This window comes from Coturnix japonica, chromosome 3 (genome assembly GCF_054131305.1).
Source record: "Coturnix japonica strain WE chromosome 3, WE-NBRP24, whole genome shotgun sequence".
Lineage (NCBI taxonomy): Eukaryota > Metazoa > Chordata > Aves > Galliformes > Phasianidae > Coturnix > Coturnix japonica.
In genome coordinates, this window is record NC_140665.1 from 16,688,585 (window position 1) to 16,702,939 (window position 14,355).

Consider the following 14,355-nt stretch of genomic DNA (forward strand, 5'->3'; position numbering starts at 1 on the left):
TAGAATCACAAAACCGTTAAGGTAGGAAGAGACCACTAAGATCATCACGTCTGACCACCAACACATCCCCACCTCGCCTACTGACCACGTCCCTCAGTGCCACATCTCCACATTTCTTGAACACCTCAAGGGATGGTGCCTCCATCACCTCCCTGAGCAGCAGTGCCTCACCACTCTTGCTAAGAAGAAATATTTCCTCATATCCAACCTGAACTTCCCCTGGCACAACTTGGGGCCATTCCTTCTCATTCCATCCCTGCTGCCACAGTCAAGTTGTACAGGTTAGAGAGAATAAAAATAATGGTTCTTAAATGAAAGAAGCCCCAGGAAAATTTTACCTCACTTGTCTTGCCCCATCTCTTCCCAGAGGGGTGAAATTATAATGCTTCTAATAGACAAAATCAAACTTTGATAGTACTTTGAAGTTTCTTTACTATTACTGTACCAAAAAGAAAAGTGTGTGAACTTCAAAAAGAGAAGACTGCAGGGCTGGGGGACCTAATTGGAGACAGATGGTCAGATGTGGCTCTTGAAAGATTGAAGATCAGTTAAAAACATCATTCATGTATCTCAAAATTGCCTGAAATGCTGAAAAAGAAAAACCATGTCTTCCATTGTCCGTTCTTTCAATCCACCCGCAGTCTCCAGCAGTGAAGCACAACACAGCCCAGCAAATATGACTGTTATCATTACTAGCAGATTTTCTTCTGACCTGAAAAACCCAGATGCCTCTCTCAGTGCATGGCATCAAGGCTGCCTCCATCATGCCTCACAGTAGCCTTTGCACTGAATTTGAGTCTTCTCCAGCTTGAAGTTAACATAAGGCCACTGCTTCAGGCCTCCCATTTTTCATTTGCTGTCACATGAGCTCTCTCTCTCCCAGGGATTTCGAAAACTTTCCCACTTAAATAAAAGCAAGCACAGCCTAAGGACATTGTGTGGCTTTCTGGGTCTCGGAAACCAATTAGGCACAAGTCTGAACACTGGCTTTTCATTTAGTAATAAATTCTCCCTGCACTTCTGCACATTGGTTCTCCTGAACGTAACCTTTACTAACTTGGTCCTGGAATAGGAAAAACACTTCAAGAGCATTTGGCACGAGCCCAGAAGCCTCCTGTGAGATGTATTCAGCCTCTGGGACTGTTCTGCTAGGCCTGTCAACCTCTAGTGCTCTGTGCAAAGAGCTCTTCCCAGAGAGCACAACCCCAAAGCAGGGCATGGGTTTTGGCTCACTGCCTGGACCTCCTCCTCAGCAAAGTTGGACCTTTGTCAGCTTGAGCCTCACCACCACCACAGCCTGAAGGGTCTGCCTGATATTTGCACATCATGAAAGAGGTGACACCAGGCCACCGTTGTCTCACTATCCACCAGCCAAGAGAAGGCACTTCCCAAGGGTTTTAAGCCCCAGCCCTGTGGGCAATGCAACCTACAGGGAAGCTGTGATTGCCCCTATCACTGATCACCCCCATAACCTCCATGTCCTGGTTACCCTTTGGGATCTAACACTGATCACAGTGCCAGCACTGCATTGAGGCAACCATGATGGAGACTTACTGCTCCCAAGGAAGTTTGGGGCAGTTCTCTGCTCCCAGCTCACTGCTGCAGATAAATCCCATCCTGGACCAGGAATGCACTGCTGCCAACAAGTGATTCCAAAATGAACAGTCCTTATTACACCCAGCCACAGAGCCAATGAGAGAGAATGCTATGACAAAGTTTAGACTGATCAGGAGACAGCATGGTGTCCAGCTGCTGGAGAGCAGGCTCCCCACCAGCACAACCATGCAGGCAGCTGCCTGACACCCCCACTCCTGCAGCAACCCCTGGGAGCACAGACCTTCACTGCTGCTAACAGTACTGATCTTTCATGCTGTGAATGGGCCAGTCAATCTTGAGCTAATGTGGCTTGTTCAACCAGCAGCTGTCACTCTGATGAAGCAGCTCAGCTGGCATCCTGAAAGATTCACAGCCAGCATCTCATTATTTACCTGCCCCATTTCAGGGAGCTAGCCCAAAGGTCCCAGGTAATAAGTCTGCATTACAAATCTCATAACACAACAGACAAGCCTTACCTCAGAATCCCTGCCCATTTCAAAGACCTTTTTCCTACACCTGATATTTTCTGTGCACGTTCTGTACTCACTTCTTCCTTCTCCTGGATTTAACAGAAGGCAATTGTGCTCCAACCCAGAAATTCAGAAGCAGCAGCTTCTGATGGAGCTGTAGGCATCCCTGTTCATTTCAGGGGAGTTGGACTAGATGACCTTTAAGAGTCCCTTCCAACTCCAACAATTCTATGAGCAAAACGTATTTGGATGCGTAGAGTTTGTATGACTTTTCCTGACAGGGATACTGTACCAACCTGTGTGATGGTAATGCTTCTGCTATCCAAGATTTCTGTCTCTCTCATCCTTCAGTGTCTTCCTTTTGTTTTGAGACTCCCTGCCATCAGACTTCCAACAGTGTGAATTTCTTCCCAAACACAGCTGTCATGCTCCTTTTTGAAGCTCCTGTTAAGATGTAACATGGCTCTGAATTTTTCTTTTGGGGGTGGGGGTTAATCATCAGATTTCAGATCTTTGCTATTAAAATCCAGCAGATAACAAATGAATCAAGATAATGAGACAAGACTGTCACTTTGTAGGGAATCAGTGTCATGGTGTTTTAGAAGCAAAATCCATTTACAACTACATTACAAGAAAGAACATATCTAGGCCACTTCTAGGCTGTCATATAATCATAGAGTCATTAAGGTTGGAAAAGACCACTAAGATCATCATGCCCAATTGCTGACCCATCACCACCATGCCCACTACACTATATCCCTAAAAGCTGAGGTAGCTTTCTATGTGGTCTTTGTGCCTATAGCAGCCTGGGATGTCACCTCTGAGCCAACTGGGATGCACACGGCATGGAACTCTACCAGCTCATCCCTGCAGAAAGCCAAAATATGTTTTGGTTTCATCAGCCACCAGAAACAGAGTTCACAATCCCACAGTCAATGAGACAATACATTCTCAGGATGCTCCACTTTTTCCCTGTAGCACAATATATGTGTCTCATAGCATGATTTTGGCTGGAGTTCCCTTTCCTGGGGGCTGGTGCAAGATGCTGTACAATCTGTGATCCAAGAGGCCGAGTGAAGGCAGAAGTGGTGGCTCTCAACCTGCTGGGCACCGGCTGCCTCTGTTACACAGACACAAGGTGACAAGCAGAGAAAAGTCTTTTTTTCCTTCTTTTCCTCATTCCCAAGGGTAACAACCATTTCAAGGCATCTAAAAGCAAGCCAGCCTCACAACCCCTGGCTGGCTGTGGGTCAGCAAGCATGTCCCTCTAGCAAACCTGCCTTAATCCCAGCACAGACCATAGAAAGCAAGAACCCTAGAGAGATGTTTGGGTCAGCTGTCAGCACCAGTAGGGTTCAAACACCTCTCCCTTCCCTGTGCTTTGCTCTAATAACTCTACAAAAGCAGCACAGTGGAAGCCTTACTGCAGGATCATGGGGTGCAAGGTTTGTCAGGAGGGACCATGTCACAGTTGCTCACCAACATTCATGTCAAATTCAGGACAGAGCTCCTGTCCTATAGGTCGGCTCACATATACAGTCTGTTGACCCGGATCAGAGCCTACAGAAGGACCCAGACTTCACACAGATGAACCAATTTAAGGAGGAAAGCCCAGATTGGTTGTCACCACTTGTGTCACTGTTTGAGGACCAGGGTGCCAAATTTTCTCCCTGTTCTGGCAAAGCTGTCACAGCACCAACAGCCCACTTACGTCCTGTGCACTTTCTCACTGCTAACTGAATGGTGAATGATGCTGCTTGCTTTTCTAGAAAACATTCATGGCCCTCACACTTCCTTCTCCCAGGGCTTTGCACTGCAGCTGAATTTAGATCAGCTGCCTGCCACGATCGATGAGTCAAACTAACCACTGCTATCCCCCTGGGCTTCCCTGCTGTCAGCCCGCTGGCTGCAAGGGAGTCTCCTTAGGCCAGATGCTGATGTTTTTATTCATGGCCATTTCCTCTCCCTGCAGTCAGCCGTGAGCATGGAATAATACCCACTTCTGCATCTGCACCTCCAGCAGCACCCGACTTGCCAACAGTCTGTAGGCAACCTTGCAGTCCCACAGAAAGCTCAGTCCAGCTTTTCACTTCCCTATTTCCCACATTCTCCTATACTTGATGGCTTGCTGGACACAGCCAGAGGCAGCAATAAAAGCAGGGACCCTACAGGAAGCCCTCCTGCCAGCAGAAAAGACCATACCTACAATATCATCCATGCACAGACACAAAAGGTTGGAATGCTAGTGCTGTCCCTCTGCTTTGGCATGGAAAAAGTGACAGTCCCAGCAAACCCTGGGCAATGGGGATGACGTTGGCAAATGAACACCTCTTTGACTTTTGGTGACCCCAGTCAATACCCAACACCTAGAATTTTAAGAGCCACTATATAACCAGCGAGTAAAAATAACTCCTTTAAGGTCTATTACCATGAAAAACGTGAAGGTGGTTTATTGACTGGTAATTAAAATCATAGCCCTTTTGGTAGCATATGGCAACTAAGGAACAGCACTTTGCTAAGGGTACAGAGGTCAAACTGCACTGGTAATAGCTGAATTTTACCTCCTTGGGAACGCACAATAAAAGATTCAGATCTTATAGCCGATCTTTGTAAAAGATGTTGGTAATCAAAAGTCAGCATGGAATTGTATCAAACGTTAATTTTAAAGCTGCTAATATTTAAAAGCCTTCTTTCACGCCTGTCAGTTTTATTCTGTTATGTTTTACTTGTCTCATTTTAATGATCTGATGAGGAAATGGAGATGGAAATTACCCAGAGCCTCTCTTGAAGTTCGCTCAATGTGACTATCAAAAAGCTGCTCTGTGCTGTGTACATACATGTCAGAGGGATTTGGGGGGTGTTATTGTTCTCAGTGTGGAGAGATGAAAAGATGAAAAAGCGAACTGCCAGAGGAAAGAAAGATGACATTAATAACTGCTGTTTGCAGTGCCATGGCCAGTGTGAACCAGGAGTGTGTAAATCAGTACCAGCCCACACCAAAGGCCATTGGCAGCTCTGCAGAGATCCCCCAGCTGTAGAATGGAAGGGGAAGGTCATAGGTTCAAACAGAGCCACTGCTTCTTGACAAAGCTGTAATAGCCACCAGGCTCGGCTCTTTGGGTCCTGAGCCTCATTCCAGCTGTGCTTTTCAAGGAGTCCACCCCCCAGACCTCCACAGGGAGAAGAGATTCCTCTGCCCTACAGCCCCCCTGCCATCCCTGTGAGGATCCTCCTGGTTTTGTGAGGGAATGGATTCTGCCACAATCTGTGAAAGAGAATTCTCTGCAGTCATCTCATTTAAGCCTTCCCAAATGAATTTTTACTTTTACTAGGTAAAGCTTCCTCAGGACGCTGACAGAAAACTCCAGCTCCTGCATTTGCAAAGCTAAGGCATTGCTACCCATAAAAAAAGTAGATGGCAATTACTAAGGAATTACATTTAGACCAAAAATGACTGAATTTTTTACCCTTCGTATGTGCACAGCATAAAATGCAGTACTACAGAAGTTTAAGAAGAAGGAAAAGAAACTTCTCTTTCTTTTTGAAGATGGAGTCAGGAACAAGCCAAGCTCAAATAACAACAGAAATGTGAAGCTATAAGTGATGGGAACAGAGCTCAGGCAAAGTAACAGAGCAGCTCAGCAATGCAAATAGATCAGAAATGACCAGACACTAAACGAGGACACCAGGCTGGGGAAGATCTTGTTGGAGAACTGCCTGCCATTAAGTTCTACGCCATCAGGCTTCATCCCAAATTCACCAATGTTCTTCCCTCTGATGTGCCCAGACTTTGGCTGGAAGCCTTGCTGCAGTTCTGAGCTCCCTGCTTTGCCCATGGAGTGTAATTCATGTGAAACAGTCCATGAAGAGCAGACGAGGTTACCAAGCCTAAAAGTACACCCAGGTGCATATGGGCCACTCAACCAAAATCAGTTGTCCTGGTGTAAAAGTACTCTCAAGCCTTATAGCCGCATTTCTACCTGTGGGCACTGCACTGTAACCAATATAGCGAATCAAGCAGTGGTATGCGCCCACACAGCACAGCTTAGGCTGTCCTGGACTATTTCCAGACTGATAACTCCAGCTTTATACTCTGCGTGGATTCTTTTCATGCAGCAATGCTAAAATACAGCATAAGTATAAATATATATATGTATATATACTTAAGTATCTAAAAAGCTGGGACATTTTTAATTACGCTTCCCACAAGCTACCTTTGAATTTGTACTCTCAGAAAACCTCATGCAAATACTGGAGAAATAAGAATATTGGTTTAAAATGAGAATGGTTTCCTGGTTAGCAGTAGCAGTGCAACAACTTGCTCCCAATATGCACATGTGTTTGGAAAATCAAGCACTATCCATAACCAAAGAAAGACTGCACAAATGGCCTTAAATCTTCCTCCTTGACTAACTCGGGACATTGAGTGACCTTGTATCCACTCACCCTGTTCAATGCCCACACGAAGCCATTCACTTAATGATAACTTCCAACGCATCTGGCAACCTCTGGCTCAGGCTCCCAGCTGGGAGAGCTGAGTGGGAGTCAGCTTTATCCTCGCTGCTCAATGGGTTCAAGAGAACTCTTCATTTTGCCCAGAACAAAATGCTCTAGCTCAGAGAAATGACGTAGCACCCATTTGATAAGGAGTAGGGCACAAAAGGCCACATGAACTACAAATGAGCCACAAAAATATGCTTTGCTATCAGCCCATTACTTCCCTTAAAAACACCCATTCTTACACCGTTATTGTGAGATTCATGGAAATCATCCATAAGGGAACAACACCCACTGCTGCAGTGGAAAAACAGCAAGAGGGCATGAAGGTCCCCCGGTTACCCTTCTCAGGAAGGTCCTGGATTTGTTTGCGTTTTGTTTTGCAGGAGGAAGAGATGCTTACATGTCACGTGTACATGGGTCTGTTTAGCCAATAGAGAAGGGATATGGGACCACAGTTTCCAAGAAGGCAGCTGTATTGCCACGTGGATACATCCGACAGTGACGCAGTGGTGCCTGCATCCACTACTTTCCCTCCAGTGAGAGTGAGTTGCTCCTTGAGATCCAGGACCCTGGCATGACAGCAAGACAAAGCAGTGTCCTCACCACCCAGAGTGCTGCCCCACTGTGCCTGAGCATGGAACGTGCCCAACTACACTGAACGTGCCCAAAATACACACTGAACACACACAGCATCTCTGCAACCTTTCCCTCACTGCTCCCCAGCTACCCAAGGTGAACCAACCCAGGTCCATCTCCCAGGACCTCCCCTCTGCTCTCTGCACCAGACCTCTGATTTCTTCCCTAAATCAGCACTCAAGAGTTCTCCTCCATTCCTATTCACAGCCTCATGCAGATTCTTTCAAACCCCTGTTCCTCAGCTCCCCTGCAGTGGAACAGCTCTTCTGCTTGTCCCGGGGCCAGGCTGGCCCCCCTTGCCTCTGGGCATTTCTATATTGACTGTATATTGCTTGGGAGAAGGTTTTCAAGCCTAATCCAGTGTCACTGCAATCAGCAGGAGTTGTCAACGTGTCCACACACTCTGCAACTGCTAATAGCAGTGCTCAGCTCATTGTACAGGGTTTTTGTGTGACAGGACTGACATGTAAGACATCCCAGCAGCTTGACAGCTGGCTGTTCAGTTCCCAAAAGCCCCTCATTAACAGGTGCATTTTCTGAAGAAGAAAATGAAATATATCCAACATAAAGCAAAAAGCTTTCCTATTCTCACACATACACAAGAGCCCATCATGAATTGGCTGTCAGTACTCAGCTGCTTCTCTTGTTTAAACAGAGCAACAGAAGACATAATAAAATAAAATTAAATAGGTGTTGAGTTACAGGTCACAGGCTGTTAATCAAGAGAAAGCCCTCTTAGTTACTGACTCCAGCTTTCTTGCAGGTCTGCGGAATTTAGCAGCACGGTCCCAGTGCTGAGGTCAGGCAACCACTCCAAGCTATTGGAGATGATTTACCATTTGATGCTAATTGGATCTCAAGGAAGCTCTAAGATGGAAAACACATTTGTGCCACGAGGAGAGGAGGCTGACATTCAGCTGTGCATTAAGCTCTTTCATGAATGATGCTGCTCCCTTAACATACGTGGGAAGCAAGAGGGAAAGAAACAAACTCCTTTGCTTCTGGTTGAATCACAACCAACAGCTCAGCATGCTCCAGGATCAACATGTGTCGTCATTTATCAACCCCAAGAGGGAATCCATAGTGCCACCCAGGGCATATGGGTTCCTGGACCCCTAGCCCCAACTGGTGCAAGGATCTGCTTCATAGTTGCATGAGCTTAGCTCTACTGTACCTTTTCCTTCTTACCCTGATATATTGCCAAGAAAAATCATATTCACTCACGGGAAAAGAAGATAAATGCCTCCAGCCCTTCCGTGACACAACTGCTTTGCTGAGTTTTCATGAAAATGACACAGTTCCTTGGTTTTCTGAATAATGTCTTCCTACAAGCAAGTGACCCTTGAGAACAGAGTGTGTGTTCAGGTTAATTGGCAAGGCCTCTCATTACAGGAAGACATACACATCCTGCAGGATGAGGGTACATATGCAGAAGACATTTATATTTCCACATGCCAAAGTTACTCGTTTAAGCCTCCTTAAAGTTTGCAATCCTATCCTGCCAATCTTCTCCAAGTTCCACGACTTCTTAACCCCCACAAATGTTACTGGATAAATTATCATAGAATCACAGAATTGTTTGACTTGGAAGGTTGGGAGAGGACCCTTAAAGGCCATTTATCCCAACCCTTTTACAAAGAACAGGGATGTCTACAGGTAGATCAGGTAGCTCAGAGCCCTGTCCATCCTGACCTTGAATGTCTCCAGTGATGGGCCATCCACCACCTCTCTGGGCAACCTGTGCCAGCGCTTCACCACTGTTATTGTAAAACACTTATTCATATATTCCATCTAAATCTTCCCCCCTTTAGTTTGAAACCAGCTTCCCTTGTCCTATGGCAAGTGCCCCTCGCTGCCCTGCTAGTAGCAGGTCCCATATCATCTCTGTTGTCTCTCACTTTCAAAGTCTGAGAATGATGAAGTCCTCTCCTCTCTCTAGACATTCAGCTCAGAGGTCTTTCTCCTAAGCATGAGCTGTGTACTTGGAGCTGGAGAAGGTGAGCTTCCTGGTCTGCTCCTGCAGCTTTGCTCCCACTGCCACAGCTGGATCCTCACTTAGCATCTGTCATCTTCAGACACAGCCCAGTTTGGAGGAGCAGAGAACAACATTCCTACTACCGACACGTTCACACCATGTTGGTCTTTCCTTAAGGGAAAGTCCTGTTTAATGAACTTAATCTCCTTTTATGATGAGATTACTCACCTGGCTGACCAAGGGAAGCCAGTCAATGTAATCCTTCTGGATTTCAGCAAAGCTTTCAATAGTGTTTCTTACAGTAATCTGGACAAAATGTACAGCATACAGGTAGACAGGAACATAACGGATAGATGAGCAATTGGCTGACAGGTCGGGCCCAAAGGGTTACATGAGGATAATAAGTGGTCACTGATGAGGTTCTGTGGGGCTCCATTTTAGGGTCAGTTCACTTCAATGTTTTCATCAATGACTTGGATGTAGGACTGGAAGTCCCGCAAACCAAGCAAGTTAGCGGATGACACTAAACTGGGAGGAGCTGTTGAATTCCTCAAGGATGGAGAGGCCTCACAGAGAGATCTTGACAAATCAGAGAGCTGGGTAATCACCAGCTGCATGGAGCTTAACAGGAGCGGTGTTGGATTCTGCACCTGAAGAGGGGCTTCAGCCCAGACCACAGGAAAGGGAGGGGGCTTCATTTATTACCCAGGATCTGGACTTCCCAGAGTAGCAAGAGCAAGTCTCTGCTGTTATCGCTCTGCCTGCATTATCAAGGTAACAGACATTTCTCTGCTTCCTTTATATTATATTCAGAACTCAGTCCTCCCACCTCGCTGAGAGAACATCTCTGATCCTCACCCCCTGAGCACTGGGAGCATTCTGCACGTGTGGTGCTGCCAGCTGCATACAAAATCACAGCCCAGCTCCCCTCGGGTCAGCTTGTTGTTGCTACTCACAGATCTGAAGCAAGGGGTAAGAGCTGGTAGCAGCAGTAAAAGGGAACACAGCATGGCCGTGGCAAACTGGGGCTGTCAGATCCAGGTATTCAGCTGAGTACCTGGGTGCCTGCTAGACAGAGAAGCACCATGGAGTTATGGCTGGTGTTTTTAAATGCTACTAGAGAGCACAGGTTTGCTTTCCTTCACATAGGGAGACCTGCAGCGTGTGCTGCATTGCAGACACAGGCTTGCATTGCAGCACCAATACGCCTTGCTCTGTCAAGCGCTTCCTTTTCATCGCTTATGCCAAGTCAGATCCTAAACAGATAAAACACAGTGTTGCTCTGAAAAACAACTCAGGGCTATCAGACTGAGACTGCCCCTCACCATGACCCCTGCTTTGGCCACCTGAATGGCTTTTTAGCAGCTCTGTCCCTCTGCTGCTTCTCTATATCCTTTCCTAAGGGATGCTGTGACAAATACTTTCAACGCATCTGGGAGCCAAAAGGTCAATCAATTTTCCCCATGGAATAGAAGCAATCATCCTCTGCTGATGGTGCAGAGTGAGCACTTGGGTGATCCCCTCTGCACTCACTGCCTAAGAGCGGTTCTTTCTACCAAACAAGTTTTTAAACCAGGCATATGCAGAGCACAGGGACTCTGCATGTCCACATCACTTCCCAACATCCTGTTCTTCAGCCTGAAAACATCTGTTGTTCTCTCACCAACAGCATCTGCCCCGTCAAAGGACAGTTCTTCAATACAACAAGCAAGCAGTAAGGATGCCAGCAATGCAATGCAAAGTGACTGTGCCTCCTGCACAGCACAGAACTGCTTCCCAATGGCCAGGGTGAGCCTTCTGTGCTCCAGTTTCTGCCCTTCACCTCTTGCCCTGGCACTAGCACCTGGCATCAGTCACAACATACTTCTGAGCTCTTTCAAACTGGACAACAAAAAGATCTAGTTGTCTAAGTGTGCACTCCTCCAAACAGGCCCCCAGCTGGCTGCTTGTCCCAGTACCTCTCAGCCTGAATTCATTTGCTCAGAGTCTTGCAAGGTCTTGCTCTCAACTACATTCAGCACCATGCTGGAGAGAGACAGGGTAGATGGAGAAGCCACCGTGGACCATCATCTGTGAAAACAAAGTGCCAGAGGGGCAAGAGTTGAACCGGTAGCACTTTCCTCACTGTAGGTTATTTTCTTGTCAAAGGCCCTGGCACAAAGTTGGATCTGCCCAGTGCTAAGTGCAGTGAGCAGCCCTGACAAGATACAGTCATTAGCAAAACAAGCCAAATATAGAAAGGTTAAGTGAACACCACAGAGTCACCATCACCTCCTGATCAGCATCCTCCAACAGAACTGTGAATGTGGTGCTTAGCTGCATTTAAAATACTTCCAGGGTGGCTTAAGTGAATGGCTCCCCTTCGAGCCATTCTCTGTGAGAAAGTTCAGGGCTAAAGGGACCTTTGGTGTGGGCATCTGGATATCAAGTTCCTGTTAGAGGATTTACTCCTACTAAGGACATCAGAATCTAGCAACCCTTGGGTGCCACAATAAGAACAGCACCAGGACCTCAGTGAAATGCACATCTTTCTCATCACAGTGGTTACAGAAAGGGGGCAGGCTTGTCCTCAGATACATTACTTTGAAGTCTTCATTGGGAGAAAGAGGGGATGGGAGGTTTGTTCATCTCAAGATTAATACAAGCATGGCTTCAACGTAAAACACAGATAGGTCTTTACATCCACCCATCCCTTATAAACATCCCATGGTGCACTCGATAAGCAATCTCTGTAAATCAGCTGACAGAGCTGTTGACAGACTGGATGACAGCAAAGTTGTGCTCAATCCTCTCATTCCAACCATTCATTTGGGCTTTTCTTCTCTAGAAACATATGGTAACCAAATTATCCTCAAGTATTCCAGCATGCTTTCATATTTAATTGAAATTCATCTGTTCAAAAGTTATTGCTGGGAGAAACACAAATGAAATGACATGAGCCTCAATCCCTTTGAAAAATCACAGCTGCCTCTGCAGCAGAGTCTCAGATGGGTGTTGATAAGCTGAGGAGCAGCTCCCAGAAAGGTGCATAGGGAGGCAAATGTCCCAGATGAAACCAACCCCACCATTGTCACTTCCCTGTTTTTCCTCTGTGTCCTACTGATACCAAGCACGCAGATTCATAGTCCCAACCTGAGCTACGTGGATTCCATTCCTGACTTAAGCCTGAAAGATGGGCTGGTGAGGTTCATTATCCTGTGCTCCTTCCTCCTAGGACTGCCAGGTGTAAGACTAGATCCTTTCTCTACCTCAACCTATTTCAACACCTGCAAAGTACAGGTCACCAATGTGAAAGATAAGGTCACGTCCATCTTTCTCCTTTATGGTTTTAAGTCTGTTATGATCACTCTGTCAAAGTGTCAGGCATTCTTCCCTATGTACTACCCTCCAAAAAGCTGAAATGTGGTGATTTCTCTATTCCAGCTGGGAGCCAAAAAAGCATCCTCTTGTTCAGATCCTTCATTAAAGCAAACCCAGCTAAATTAGCTGCCCTGGGGACCAGATGAAGGCCTGGAAGATGTAATAAAGATTAAAAGAAAGAAAAAAAGAAAAAGGACTATTGACATTGGTAAATGTGTCTTAATTAAAAGTTTTGAGAGCACAACTCAAACACACTCCAGTCATCCTCCAAACCCCTGCCTAAGTTAATGAGACAAGTTTTTGTCACAGTCCCCCACTGAACTGCGAAGTGCAAAGAGGGAATCAGGACTGCAGAGGAGAATTGCAGGTTGCAGGGCTAAGTGCTGACTGCATTCATAGGAGCCTGATTCCAGCATGACCCTCACGCAGTATCATTCCAGAGAACCACAGCTGCCCGGGGTCTGCCTTGAATGAGTGAAGCAAGAAGCAGCACTGAGAAAGTCCAAATCATGCACCAAGGGTCATGAAAATTAAACTTCAGATACAGCGCTTTTGCTTCTTTAACAGGAACGGGGGAGGCAACTGCGTCTCTGCTTATGAATAATAAAATTAGTGGGCTTTTATTTATCAAAAAAGTCCCTGCAGTTGCACACCATTTCTAACAACCAAGCTCAGCGGCAAGAATGAATACACTGCAAAATCCCTTGCAGAGAAGAGAGCTCTTCAGCCATGCAAGTCTTTTAGATCCATTTAACCCAGCTTAAAGCAGAAAAACCACATGCTCTATCTGGCCTGGGTCAGGGCTAGCTATTTGCTTAAGGCATAGGCTGTGTTTACTGTGGAATAGCTCTGCTGGCACGGTGGCTTACCTTCTGGTGCCCTCTAGTGCCAACAGCTGAGCTGGCCTGACAGCTATAGCCCCCACCGCCATCCCACCGGGCTACAAGCTTCTTGTCACACTTTTTGCTTTTGTTAGGCATCATCATCTCTGCTCTCACCAAACCTGCTCTGCTAGCGCTTTAAGTAAAGAACAATCTGTACTTTAAAAGAAACCCCCCAAATCCCTGAGCAGACCCATTCCTGCTCCCTGCAAATTAGAAGGCTGTGAGCTCACCAGAAGGCAAAAAAGAGAAGGAAAGGGACAAAAGTCACAGGGGAATCTCAAACTCCTTCCTGGTGCATCATGCAGAAGGGTGGCAAATGGGTCATAGCTACACCCCAGAGATGTGTTGACATCCTGCATCCAAGATCAGGCTACCATGTGAGGTCAGAACGAAAAGAAACAACAAAAACCACAAGCAGTATAATACCTTTCATGCTCTCAACATTTCCCGTGGGCTTTGGGATCTGATTCAGAAGCTCTGTGCAAGAAGGACTGATGGTAAGTGTGACTCACTACATTTGTCCCAGTCCCTTTCAGTGGCACTTTTCAGCCTGGACTTCAGCTAATCTCTTCCTACTGAGCAATACTAAAATGAGTCTCCTTCGTCTTCTTACATGCTGCCCACACTGGCCTGCTTTAGGAATTTCCTCCAGGCAGTAAGGTGGCTTTGCTTAAAGAAGCACAGTCCATTGCTGGGGCAAGTAAAAGGCAACAAGCATCTTCCAGCTCACCTGAAACAAGCACACACACATGCAGACTGAGGTCCACCATGCCCTGCCCTTTGTGGTGATAGATCATTTTCTGCTCTCCTGAATCTGGCAGCTGGTGATTTTTGCTGTATCCACATCACAGAAAGCAAAACCCATCTTCTGCCATTCTTCCCCGCACACAACCACCCATGTACAAGTCAAGAACCTCATCCCAAGGGCTCACTG